The following is a 12,961-nucleotide window of genomic DNA, read 5'->3' as shown; positions in this document are numbered from 1 at the left end:
CTTCCTAAAATATGTACCCATGAGAACATTATTACCCATGATTTGTTATTACCTCTTAGTACACATTGTTTTTTAGTGGGGATGAGGAGAATGGCTCAAATCTTGAAGTTCTGAAGTTAATGACTTCACTCTTCATCTCACAAAAGATCAAAGTCGGATTACAAGTGACATTAGGATATTCTCAGATATATCCATAAAATGGTCCTTCAGGTCTCTGCTTTGTTGAGAATAAGTAAAAATACTATTTTCTCTCAGAGAACTACCATATGTTTAGAAACAATGTTGTGCTGAATGTGTAAGAGTGCGTAGAACAGAGAAGACAGCGCCTGCAGAAGACTTATTCTCATGGATCACAAAGAAATGCATTTTATTAATAAAAGCCAACCTATTTTCTCACAAATAAGTTATGCAAGATAAATGGATGAGTAAAGATAAGGTTGACCATGCTGAAAATTTCTGGCACAGAACCTGACCTATAGATAAACCAGTTTCTATTTGTTTTTTTTTGTTTTTTTGTTTTTTTTTTTTCAGAATAAAACCCAACTATATGAAAATGCTTAATATAATTAGCAACTGAGACACATAAATAAAAGATTCCAGTCATCTTGCGCATATCACTGCAGGAGCTCTCATACTCTGTTTCATTTGTCACTGTGTTTTATGCAGTCTGGCTATGACTTCAGCAGTAATTTATACTGCATAAACCTTGACACTTTGTGTGGCAGAAGCAGTAAGCTTGGCTTTTTAGGGCTCTGACATAGTAAAAGCAGGCAGAGTTTCTTCTACTTGGAGTTGTCTGTATTTTGTTATATTGATCAGATACTCCTGCTCTTTATTTCAATGCACATCTCTTAATCCCACTATAAGAACAACCAGGCACAAAAGCTGGAGCAGCAAGACTGTTAAGCAAATTCATGAATACTTTACTCATAATACTCATCTTTCATATGTCAATATAATAACAATGGCTTTTTTTCCTGTAGTATTAATAATACATTTGTACTTAAAAAAGGGTTTTCTGAGATATTCTAAAAGTTAAATGACCAGATAAAAGTTGCCTTGTAAAATCAAACATATCCTGGCATTAGAAGACATTGGTGGAACTGGAAATAAACTTGAACAGCACCAGAACAACTATCACAAGCATCAATCTTTGACTGCTATTCAGTTTTCTCTTCCTCAGGCGTAAGGCCTTGCACTATTCCATAGCAACAAATTGTAAACTGATGTGCAGAATCATAGGGAAATAGATTTGTACATCTCTGTATCTTTGCACTTGAAGAGTGAAGGTTTCATGATGCACATTATTAGCTTAATTTTCAAAGAGAGAGATATTGCAACTGATTGCTGATTTCTTTTGCTTTTTGCCAAGTCCAGGCAGAAGAGTGTAAGTCTAGTTTACTTTAGCTAACTCCACTAGATGGTTTTAAACTGCTTAAAAATGTGGTGGTTTCACTTTCATTCCTTTATTAGGCTTTAAGAGTCCCAGCAGTTTTGAGCCTCTCTTTTTCTCAAGTAGTTCTGTCAATTCCTGATCAGCATACTGCAGACTGCTGAGGCTGCATATTCATCAGCAGATGCTACATACTAGCCAAAGGAAAAAAAAAAAAAAAAAAAAAAAAAAAAAACCAAAATGTGGTGGTTTTTTTTTAAAATTAAATTGGAATTTGGTAAAATTTTTAAATTTTTTCCATTTAAAAAAAAAAAAAAAAAAGGAAAAGATTTTCTTGGAAATGGTAAATTTTGGCTACTTTATTGTTATAATTTCCTTTACATTAGAAGTAAAGGAAAAAACATATTTTGACAATGTGTTTCCTCTTTTGTATTTTGAAATATCTTTTGGAATATTGTGTTGTTACACAAGAGTCTAAAACTAAAACAAGTCAAAACAACAAAACATGAAAATAAAAAGTCAAGTTTTGTATGAAGCACATTTTCTTGGGAAGTATCCTAATTTAATTTTCATTCTTAGATTATTTGAGAAGAGATAGAGCAAGAGGAAAAGGAAAAAATATAGTGTAGATCCTTCTGCTCTACAATGGATCAATGGTTTCATTCCCGTGGTAGTCAAGATATTTAGAAAAAAGGAAAATTTTCAACTCCTTGGCAAAGAGGTTGTCAGAACCAGTAATAAAACTTGTATTCATAGTATTAATACAATAATGAATATCTATGTTATTAGAATAATCCAGGCATATTCGAAATGACCAGAAGATATCTGGACCAAATGTCAATATGTTAATAGAGTGTACAAGAACATCTGTGTAATTACATTTCCTAGGCTTTCTTTCCACAACCAAACTACTTATCTAATGGCACCAAAATTAAGGGTTTACCTTATACAACACCCCATCAGTCCATAAGGAACCATTACCCTGAGCAAACTGGTGAGTGCTCTTCAACACTCCACCAAGATCAAAGATGTAGATTTTTAAACTGGAAAAATAAGTTCAGAATATGGTTTATTTCATTTAACAGTAAGGGTTATTACTTACTTTATTTCAAATAAGGCTTGTATCTACTTTTCTATTATTAACGGTCATTACTAATGATAGATAAAGATGACATTGTATTTTACCTTAACATTTATATAGATATTGGAAGGGAACTGCACTCAGTGATGAGTTATTTTTCTTTGCAAACAATTAAAAGCCAACATTTTTTTCTAGTCTTTTGCCCTAATTTTCCTTTGTTGTTACTGGAACATTGGTTTAACTATTGTGTGCAGCCCTTCATCAAGCGTTGGCAGTTTATCACCAGCTGCAAGGCAGGATATGGGTTAGCAGGGTATTAGCAATGCGTTGTCTCCACTTGAGACCAAAACCATAACTAGTCAGCTATTGAAAGATATACTGGGCTTTAGCAGTTATTTATAAATCCTGTGCATTGTATTATAAACCTTCTAACAAGCAGGTACACTCCTGCAGCTCTCTGATCTGCGGTAAGGCACTTTGGGGATGCACCGTGGATAATGTTCCCTTTTAGCTCCAACTCCAACCCTCTGCTAATCTCCTGTCAGCTGAATTCTCCTTGCTCTTCTTGGTTTTGTACCGTGCTTCATTTCTGAAATCCTTAATTGGACATCAAGGCTGTTTCAAAAGTGTGACATCACTGATGAGTCAGCACTTCAGCTAACAACTAACAAAGTTTTTTGGGGGAGGGGGATTGTTGCTTTTTTTTTCTTTCTTTCTTCCCCAAATCAGAGAAGCTCACTCTCAGGGTCTTTGAAATGCAAATAAGGAAGTCCAGTAGATTGAAACTCAATCTGAATTACTTAGAAATGTCAAAACAAACAAAGCTCTGCAAGCTCAATGCCCTATTTAACAAACCTTTTTAAAAGATCACACCATGGAGTTAGTCACTTGAAAGTCTTTAAAGATTGCTCTATCTAATCACAGTTACCATACCTTTTTCAGCAAGATTTTGAACATACCAGTACAGACATGTTCTTGCCAAAATGCAGTCTGCATCCAATTCACTAAAGACAGTTTACTGATTTTATACACTAAGGTGTCAGGGCAAAGATGAAGAATCCTGCAGTGGCTCTGAATGCAGTAATCCTGTAGCTGACTTCACCAATAGCTTTCCAAGAGTGAAGGGTCAAGTCATCTGATATAGGTTTATCCAGCCATGATCTCAGCAATTCACATTGAGTTTCACTGGTGCAAGTCAGGTGATCTTAATGTCAATTAAGCCCCACTTCTACGAGGAGAGGTGAGCAACCAGATTAGAATCCATTGAACTGGATACTTCTGTGAAAAGCTGCTTCTTCTCATGCAGTAATTAGCAGGAGCTAATTCAACATATTAATTTGCTTTGCTTTTATAATACTTTTTTAGCAGCATGGGCATTCAAAGGAAAATCTTATGCAACCATGAAATCTATGATTTATCAGTTTTAAAATACAAAGTCTATGTGAACAGTCATTTCCAAAGATAGAACATCAGATCTCCTCCTTTTTCTATTTGTTCAAATACTATGCGTGGTCAACTTCTTCCCTTGCAGATCTGGGACCACCTTCCTTCTTCTAAGCTGTCTCCTGCATATCACAAGACAAACACTTTTTCTAAGGCGATAAATAGATCATAGAATGGCCTTGGTTGAAAAGGACAAAAGTGAGCATCTAGTTTCAAACCCCCTGCTACGTGCAGGGTCACCAGACCAGGCTGCCCAGAGCCGCATCCAGCCTGGCCTTGAATGCCTCCAGGGATGGGGCATCCACAACCTCCTTGGGCAACCTGTTCCAGTGCATCACTACCCTCTGTGTGAAAAACTTCATCCTAATATTTAACCTAAACCTTCCCTGTTTAAAACCACTCCCCCTTGTCCTACCACTAAAGATGCCCAAGCAACTGCTCGTGATTTACTCACATATTTCTACCAGGCAAATAGTCCACATTGTATTATGAAGGCTTTTCAGAGCAGACATTAAGTTTAATCTCATGATGAATTTAATGCCTTGCAACATTACTGCAGAAGTTTGTTTTGTAAGCCACTGGAGTTTTCCACGTGATGGCAGATGCCATCAGGGCTTGGACATTGCTTCATAGAGCTCTTGGGTGACACTTGCTCTGCAATGAGGACTGCTACTTGGGCAAAGAGTGACATGTCAGGGTTCTTCTGTATTTCTGCATGGTTTTACCCAAAAGAATGCTCTGTACAAGAAATGCCTGAAGAAGTACAGGTGCAATCACAAGGCTTACTACAGCCCCTTGCAGAGCCAAGCTGGTATTGCCCATCAGGCTCTACCTTACATCTTGCAAACCGACAAAGACAGCTGGATACTACTTAATTTTCCACCTACGTATACAGCATAATACAGCAGCTTTCCTAACACTGTTCAGAACCCATATTCAGATGACAAGAGCAACTCACTGCTTTATTTTGAGATATGAAGACTTAGATTAGCGTTTTGCTTCTATGATATGCAGACAAGCTCAGCAAAGGACTTTAAGAAATAAGACCATCTTAGATCTAATTTTAACCATCAGTGAGCAGTTTGAATCATCATTCATTCTCTTCAGTCAATGCCTGCGAGCTCAGCCATTTTACCTCACCCAGCAAGTTACTTCAAGTTAGTGTTGTCAAGAATACAAATAACATTTGATTTCACCCATCGCTGTTCCACCTGCTCCAATGGCTTCAGATATTGAGCATCCCTCTAGAACAGTAGAGAGAAATTTATCCACTTGTTTGAGTCTGAATAGCTGTGTACCATCCCATTCGCATGATGATTGCTGCACTCACGTTGCAACTGCTGCATTTTCCTCATTATTTGGCAGCTTGAAAAAAATATCTGACAAATCACTGCATGCCAACCTTTGGCTGTCTATTAATCATCAGCTTATGCTTAGCCTTCCCATGTATTCCAACAACATGAAAAAGTAAAACAAAACAGATTCTAGGAATAAAGAAAGATTACACCAAGAGATATCTGCCCAGAATAGAGTGAGTAAATCAAATTAGCATAGGGACTTTGGTGGGCTGCAATAATTAATGTGAAAAATAACTTCACGCTAGAGTAACAAAGGAGACTTAGTTCCTATATGTTTACACTTTGGAGGAGAGGTGAATACAGTATTCCCATGGGGGCCTAAGCTAGAGGTTCATCCTTAGTGTGCATTTCTTTAGCCCCAGTCCTTAACCCCAACACTTTCCTATTCCCAAAGGACTTAGTGCTGTGCTGGATCCCAGTGCCTCTCCATGCCAGCAGACACAAGGCTCCCCTCCCTCCAGCAGCTTGCTTGGCTGAATCACGCCTTCTGCAACAAAAGCAAAACAGGCACAAAGCTAGTGCAAATAAACAGGGGCTGCCACAGACATATTTTGGAAGAGCTGATTCCTGTACAGGAAGTGCTGCAGAGCGATGAAGAACTTTTCTATCTGCGTAAGCACAATATGTTGGGATGGCACCGGCAGCACCAAAGAGGGAAAAATTCTCATACTTAGTTAATCTGGGTAGGAAAGTTCAGTGAAGACCAAAATTTGATTTAATTAATATTGCTTATTACTTACAGAGCATGCCTGTGCATAACACAAAAATGGAATGAAGGACATCCTATTTTCTTTGCTTGAACTGATATGAATGACTGAAATGCAGTCTTCATCTGTTCTCAGAAGGAGCCCAAGTGGTTGTACAGAGCCATAACCTGAGGCAGCAAACAAACATGCCTTGAAAATGTCTACCTGCCCTCTACGTGGAAGGACCCTGATTTGAAGTGCCACGTGGAATTCTTTGTTTCTACCATGCAATTTTAATGAGTTGGACAATGGCCTGATGACATCCAATAAATTTATGTTAATCAGGATCAATCAGTAAATACAGGCATGCAAATACAATGTTATGCTCTGTGGCAGAAGATAGTACCTTTTATTTGCCTTAGCATAGCAGAGTCACTGAACTGATAAATAAGTAATACTAAGTAGCACTGAGACTACTGTCAATGTTGTGTGCCAAAAGGAACATCATGTGACACTTGCCAGGAAGACAGACAAAAACACTTTACGTAGTATGGTTCGGAAACTAAAATTCACTGCCCTCTGAAGTAATCAACAAGGGCAGGAAATGCATAAACATAGGGAAAAGAACATGTCCCCTTTCTGCATTTCAGATGAGTGGCCACACTCTGAATCAAGATGTGAACCCATGCGACCATGACCAGGCAGCATTACACTGCAGCTGGTGGGATTTCACAAAAGCACAGCTCTTCCACAAGGGTTTATTAGTTGCTCTTTTCAGCTTTCTGTCCATTCTAAAACATGCTACCGGCATCCAATTGGAGACATTGAGATGCAAGGCAGCTGGGCTGTCAGGGATCCCATTAGCCCAGATCTGTCAAGGTGAACATGTGAAAGACTTAAACTTTCTATAGAGTGGTTAGCAGAGGAAAATGATACACTGTCCAAACTGTGCTGCTGCCATCGGGGACTCAGTAATTTCTCAGCAACATCCACTGGTGTTTGAATATAAAACATACATCAACATTTTCTACCTGCCACGAGGATGCAGCTTTTGGGTACCAACTGAAGGGGCTGCTGCCATGACAAGAAGTGAGAAGTAATGGCTTGGTGCATTCTGTGAAGGGAACTGTCACAGTTATTTCATACTTCAATGGCTTCTCCACCTGGAGGGCATGCTGTGTGGTCCAGGCACCTAGCCTGGTAGGATCTCTGCCTGAACCACAGTCAGCAACCCTACATCCCTACAGCATTAACTCAGTTTTTCAGCTTTCTGCAGCCATGATGCCTTCAGTCCTGTAACCAATAGTTGCTGGCATTCTTTTGGGGAAAACGTTAAAATGTGGGGCCTTGTCTGCTCCACTAGGACATTAAATAGCTGATGACATTTTAGTTGCAACCTAGAGCTCACCACAGTCTTTCTAGTTTCTTTCAGAGTCACTACTTCAAATTTTGACAAGATTTTCTATGAAAAGTCACTGAAGTCAAAGTTCTGCACAGTTGTTTTTTTTTTTTTTTAATGTGGGCATAGATAGAAGCACAGTGGTATGTGTGCTGTTGCAGGAAAGATAAGAATTCTACTAAAATAAGAATTGAGAGAACATCAAAAAGAGATACACCGGTAAGTGGTATCCTGACAGCACGCTCAGCAGATTTCTCTCAGACAAACCTAGTCCATACTAGGATGAGCTAAGAGAATACTCAGAAAGCAACAGGAGTTTGCAAAATGGATGAGCCATTAGCAGCAGATAATTGAATCTTCTGGTTGAGAAGTGCTGCTGAATTCAACGGGAGATGCATGTACATCTGAAGTCAACACATGGACAGACAACAGATAAAGTGGTGGAGGAGCAACACCGTACAGAGCAACAAAAGCATCATTACTTTACAATCAAAATTGTAATTACAAAAAGAAGCTCAAAGACTTTCGACATGGACAAACATTTCCCAAAGTAATGACAATTTTGGATGGAAATTTAACTCATTTTGTTGGTGCTGCTTTGTACTCAAAGGCTGTTTCCTCGGGTCTCATCTGGGGAAAAGCAAAGCACTATGTTTGTTCACCAGATGTCTCAGGGGGGACAGGTATGCAGGCCTTCTGTAAGTTTTCCTTCATCATCTAAAACTTCTTTCAGAGAATATATATACACCATTAAAGAGACTGGGTTTAAATCCAGATTCTGTTGGGTCACTTCAGTCCCACGCAAGGAGAAAGTAAGCTGTTCCTACATTATAGTATTCCCAATTGCTCAAGAACTTTGGCATCCTCTAGACCAACAAACAAAGCATGTCAAGGATTTTAGGCAGCTGAATATTCTCCCATAGGGAAATGAAAAAATTCACACAGAAAGAGTTATCCCAAAACTGACTCAAGTGGTTTCTGGAACACAGATCTCAGGCAAACACTGGCAGATAGAAGTAAATATTTCCTTCCAGTGATATTCAAACCCCATCAGTGTTACAGGTTGAGTTCTGCTGCCTCTTACTGTGTGTAAGCAAAACCAGATGAAGTCTCAATGGCATCTTAAGGCAATAATTATCAGTCAAGCTGTAATGAACCTGTACAGCGATACAACACAATCAACACAGAGCTGTAAGCAGCTCTCCATTGGTATATAGGAAAGCATTCTACCTGGCAGGCATGCATTTGTGCCTGTGAGATGAGAGCTGCACATAAATTCAGAAACAAGGCTTCCTGGACTTTCTTTATGATGTACATCACAATTTTCCTGATACACATGTGAAAAATTGCTAATTGCAGATGAGTTGTGCAGAACATACAATACTTTCTCCTAATTAAATATTTATTATTTGTATTAAGCATTTGAAATATAAGCTTAAATTTTGCAGCTTCAGAATATTATTTTCCTGTTCATTTTGTCAATCTACAAGGGTATTTCTTTGACATTTCTCTAGTGTTTCAGTCTATCTCTGTAAGCTTGTATTGTTTACAGCTGCATAAAACAAACTTGCTCACATTTTCCACAATTTCCTGAGTTGGGGCTAAATCTATAATGCTGTTCACAGCACATCTGAAAGAGCCAGAAGTGAGAACTGCAGAGACGTCCTATGTACCAGTGTCTGTACTGCATGATACTTCGCAAACATTTTCTCAAAATTAAAAACAATTAAATCAGTCAAACTTTGGCTTTTGAATCTTTAAGGTGAATATTTTCCAGTACAAAATGAGACTGCTTTAATGACATCAATGTTGCTAATCCAGTGAGTACGTAGGTACACTGAAATAGCAAAGAGCTCTCTCTGATCTTTGGTTGTACTTCAGCCATTTTGGTTTAAATAACTGCTTTGCAGAGCTAAAATAAACCAACCAAAAAAATCAGACAAAGAAACAAACAAAAACGAACCAAATCGACCAACCAGGAAAAAAAAACATAACACATTGATAGAAGATGTTTATCAGTGCATATTTTAGATGTATCAAAAAACCTGACATTTTCACCAATTTTCCTGGCTTTGCAACTGAAGAAAAAGAAGGGAGTCTGGAACTGGGCTTGTTTGTACAACTATCCCAATAATCCTACAACTAAACACTTAGAGGTGATATATTGGTGTCTCACAGGCAGGATGTAGATGTAGTCATTCTTCTATTTAAAGATTATTCCTACAAAATCTCTAGACATCATTCTTTTACTGACACTGTTCTCTGAAATTGAAGGTATTATAGTTTACTAGATGTAACTATCAGAAAGATCAATGCCTTGGAATGGAGGTACAGGAGGCACAATGACAAAGGGACTAACACAATGGAAAGGTGTTATAAAGAAAAAAGGAAAAGCACTCACCCATCTCTGAAGATTTAGGATCTCCAACCAGAGATCCTTCCAGAGTAGCAGTCAGCCTTTAAATGAGGTCTAAGAGAGGTGCAGCCAGGCTGCACTCCTTCCAGTCACACACATGAACTGCCTTCACCTGTGCTCCCAGGGCTGACCAGGTCCTTTCCCCAGGTGCTCAATCAGTGGTTCAGGCCATGACTCAACAGTTACCACACACCATAGAATCAGATCATATCCCAAGTTGGAAGGGATTCATATAGATCATCGAGTACAAGTCCATACAGGACCACCCAAAAATAAGATCAAGTCCTGGAGAGAAGCTGACTGTTAAATTTGTAAGCTGTATGATTTTGCTCTTCAAGTAACAACAGTACAAACTCTTTTTAACTCAATAAATATTTATGGAAGACTCCATTAAGCAGACAGTGAAGAACAAGAACACTTGAAGGTAATTTATCTCCCTCCCTAACTTCAGCTTAGTCTTTGTCTTTTCCTAAGAGGTCTTAGCTAACAGCTAGCAGCTTAGCTGTTGAGAAAAAAAGCTCACAAAAATTCGACACATTTTAGAAAAAAAAAATCACTGATTTTGATCCTTGCAGCTGACAAGGAGGAAATTTCCAACAACCATTATGTTTCGAACAATTGTAAATGCCTAGTACAAGTGTAGAGGTGCCAAAAATGCTACCTATTCTGTAGGGAGTAGTAATCTTTATGAAGAGCAGCAACACACAGCACCTTCGCCACCCAAAAGCATTAATACATCAGAACACAGCAACAATGCAGTCTATAAGCAGTCCAGTTACATGCTGGCTAAGAAGGTAGCCCATGAATATGAAAATCCTGCACAGAGTGCCATGCAGCTCTCAGGTAGCAGTGTCACCAAGAGCTGTGCCCTTCCTGTACAGAGCATACATATATAAATATTTTCATTCAACCCATCAGAATTTGTGCTTGTGCATTGAGAATTCATCAGCCAGTTATAAAGCGTAACAATAGCTGGTCAAGGACAGAGCACACAATGCCTTTTCATACGGGGCAAAGGCAATCAAGAGATTTCACACATATTTGTGCTGCCTGAGAAACATACTTAATGTGTGGGGACACAGACAAGGGTAAGAGCAAGAAAGATAAATTATCTTGCTCCTAGCTACAGTCAGCCTGTGGATAGAAGCAGATTGACACAGTTGAGTACAAGCACCAAGAGCCAGAGACTGTAAATACCTGTTAGAGCACAAGCTGGGCTGAGTGAGGAAAAATGCCTTTCTCCTCCTTCCTAACCCTTCCACTTATCTTCATCTGTCTCTCCTAGTAGCTTTATCATCCTTCTCCGAGAGCAAAAAGGGGATGGAAAGGTAAGTGGCATTTCTACCCCTCAACCCTGGATATTTAAGGATGAGGCATTTAAAGTGGTAAGATAGATTTGAGAGTCATCAACCCCCAGAGACAAGCTCTTAGATGAACAGCTCTAAGAACTCTGGAATTACAGCTGAAGAAACTCACACAAAGCCTCCCAGTAATCCCATTTTTTGCACATTTGTAAAAATGGATTGAAGAGGCTGAGAGATATTCAGTCATCCCTGAAACCAGGTAGCTTAAGTGGCTATCGCTGCAGACTTTGGCTAATTACCAAGTACAGATCTAACAGAAGATTTAGACCCAGAAAAAATACATAAGAAAATGTTGAATGGTCTTTGAAACATTCCTACCTGCTCACCTCCTAAATCCTTACGTATTCTACATAGGTTGTAAGATTGCTTCTGCTTCTTTAGGGCTGTGGCATTTTTAGGAAGCTGGAAAAATACAAGAGCAAACCCTTAGGTTTTGTTCTATTGAGATTATATTGTTGTAGCACAAACCTCAACACTAACAGGTCAATAAAAATTCTGGATCTGTTATGGGATGTAGCCTGCTGTCCTGCTTTGAGAGGATGGTCCCTTAAGATGTCACCTGTTTTCATAGAGCACAAATTGCTTTAGTACTGCTGCGTAGGAAACCAGAGCCAACAAAAGGCCACTTCCAAGCTGTACTCCATCACACACAAAAACACAGCTTTTCTTATCTTTAAACTACAGAGTGGAACACTCTCTTATTCCCTTCATGACTTTCCCTTCATGGAACATAGGCCAGGGTTAAAAAACAATGTTGAGTATAAACTTTGTCCTGTGTATAATCAATAAATGTACAGATATTATAATTATGAAATATACCAGAGAGTTTGACTTAGCTGTTATTACACCAAAAGAGAATAGATAGAATGTTTACCTGTATCCTAAGCTCACTATGAGACTCCAGAGGAGGGATCTCCAAAAGGGAACCTTCCCTACTCGTGGTCAGCTCATAAGTGGGTCTAAAAGAGGTGGAGCCAGACTTCACCCCTTCTGGCAGCACGGGTGAATTGCCTTCACCTGTGCTCCCAGGGCTGACTCATTGCTTGCCTCAGGTGGTCAATCAGTGGTTCAGGCCACGATTCAGCTGTTCCCATACAGTTCTGCCATTTGTTCATCTGGGATATGGAAACCTGAGTTTTTTTTTTCTACTAACTTCTGCATAACTAAAGCTTAACATAATTGGGACCTGCACTTGGGGGCATCTCAGAGAATACTTGTGGAGCCTCAGCTCCATGAGCACTCAACATCCAGAACTTACTATAAACGTGTGCAATGTGCAGAACAATGGGAATATTGCTGTAAGAGATGCTGGTCACTTTGTCTTCTTACATTCCTGCAGTGGAAGAGATACAAAAGATCTCTTTCTATCAGGAAACTGATGTCCTGAAATCCTGTCAGTGGCCGAGACCAGCATAGTGATCATCTGCACACACAACCATATGGCAGGTCATACATGCCAGGTGATGGTCCCAAGAGAACTGTTTCCACTTCCAAATATCACTGCTAATCATCCTCCTCCAGACTGTGAAAGTCAGGATAAACAGGACCCCATCAGGCTCATGGAGAAGGCAAGAAAAGAACCAGATTATGCTGTATAAAGAAAATTTAGTGCAATCCTGAAATAGAAAACAACAAAATAATACTATTTTGTTGTAATCCTGAAATAGAAAACAACAAAATAATACTATAATCTATTTTGAAATGCAGCTGTAATATTCTCTGAGAGTCTCCAACTGAATATTCTTGTTTTGTTTCTCTTGAACTTTGCATTTTTCCTCACTTTCTTATTTCACATTAAAAGATTCTACCACAAAACAGGGG

The sequence above is a fragment of the Centrocercus urophasianus genome, unplaced genomic scaffold, assembly GCF_019232065.1.
Source record: "Centrocercus urophasianus isolate 14NV4802_14NV808 unplaced genomic scaffold, USGS_Curo_1.0 seq_28, whole genome shotgun sequence".
NCBI classification, from domain to species: Eukaryota; Metazoa; Chordata; class Aves; order Galliformes; family Phasianidae; genus Centrocercus; species Centrocercus urophasianus.
Note: the sequence above shows the minus strand (reverse complement) of the source record.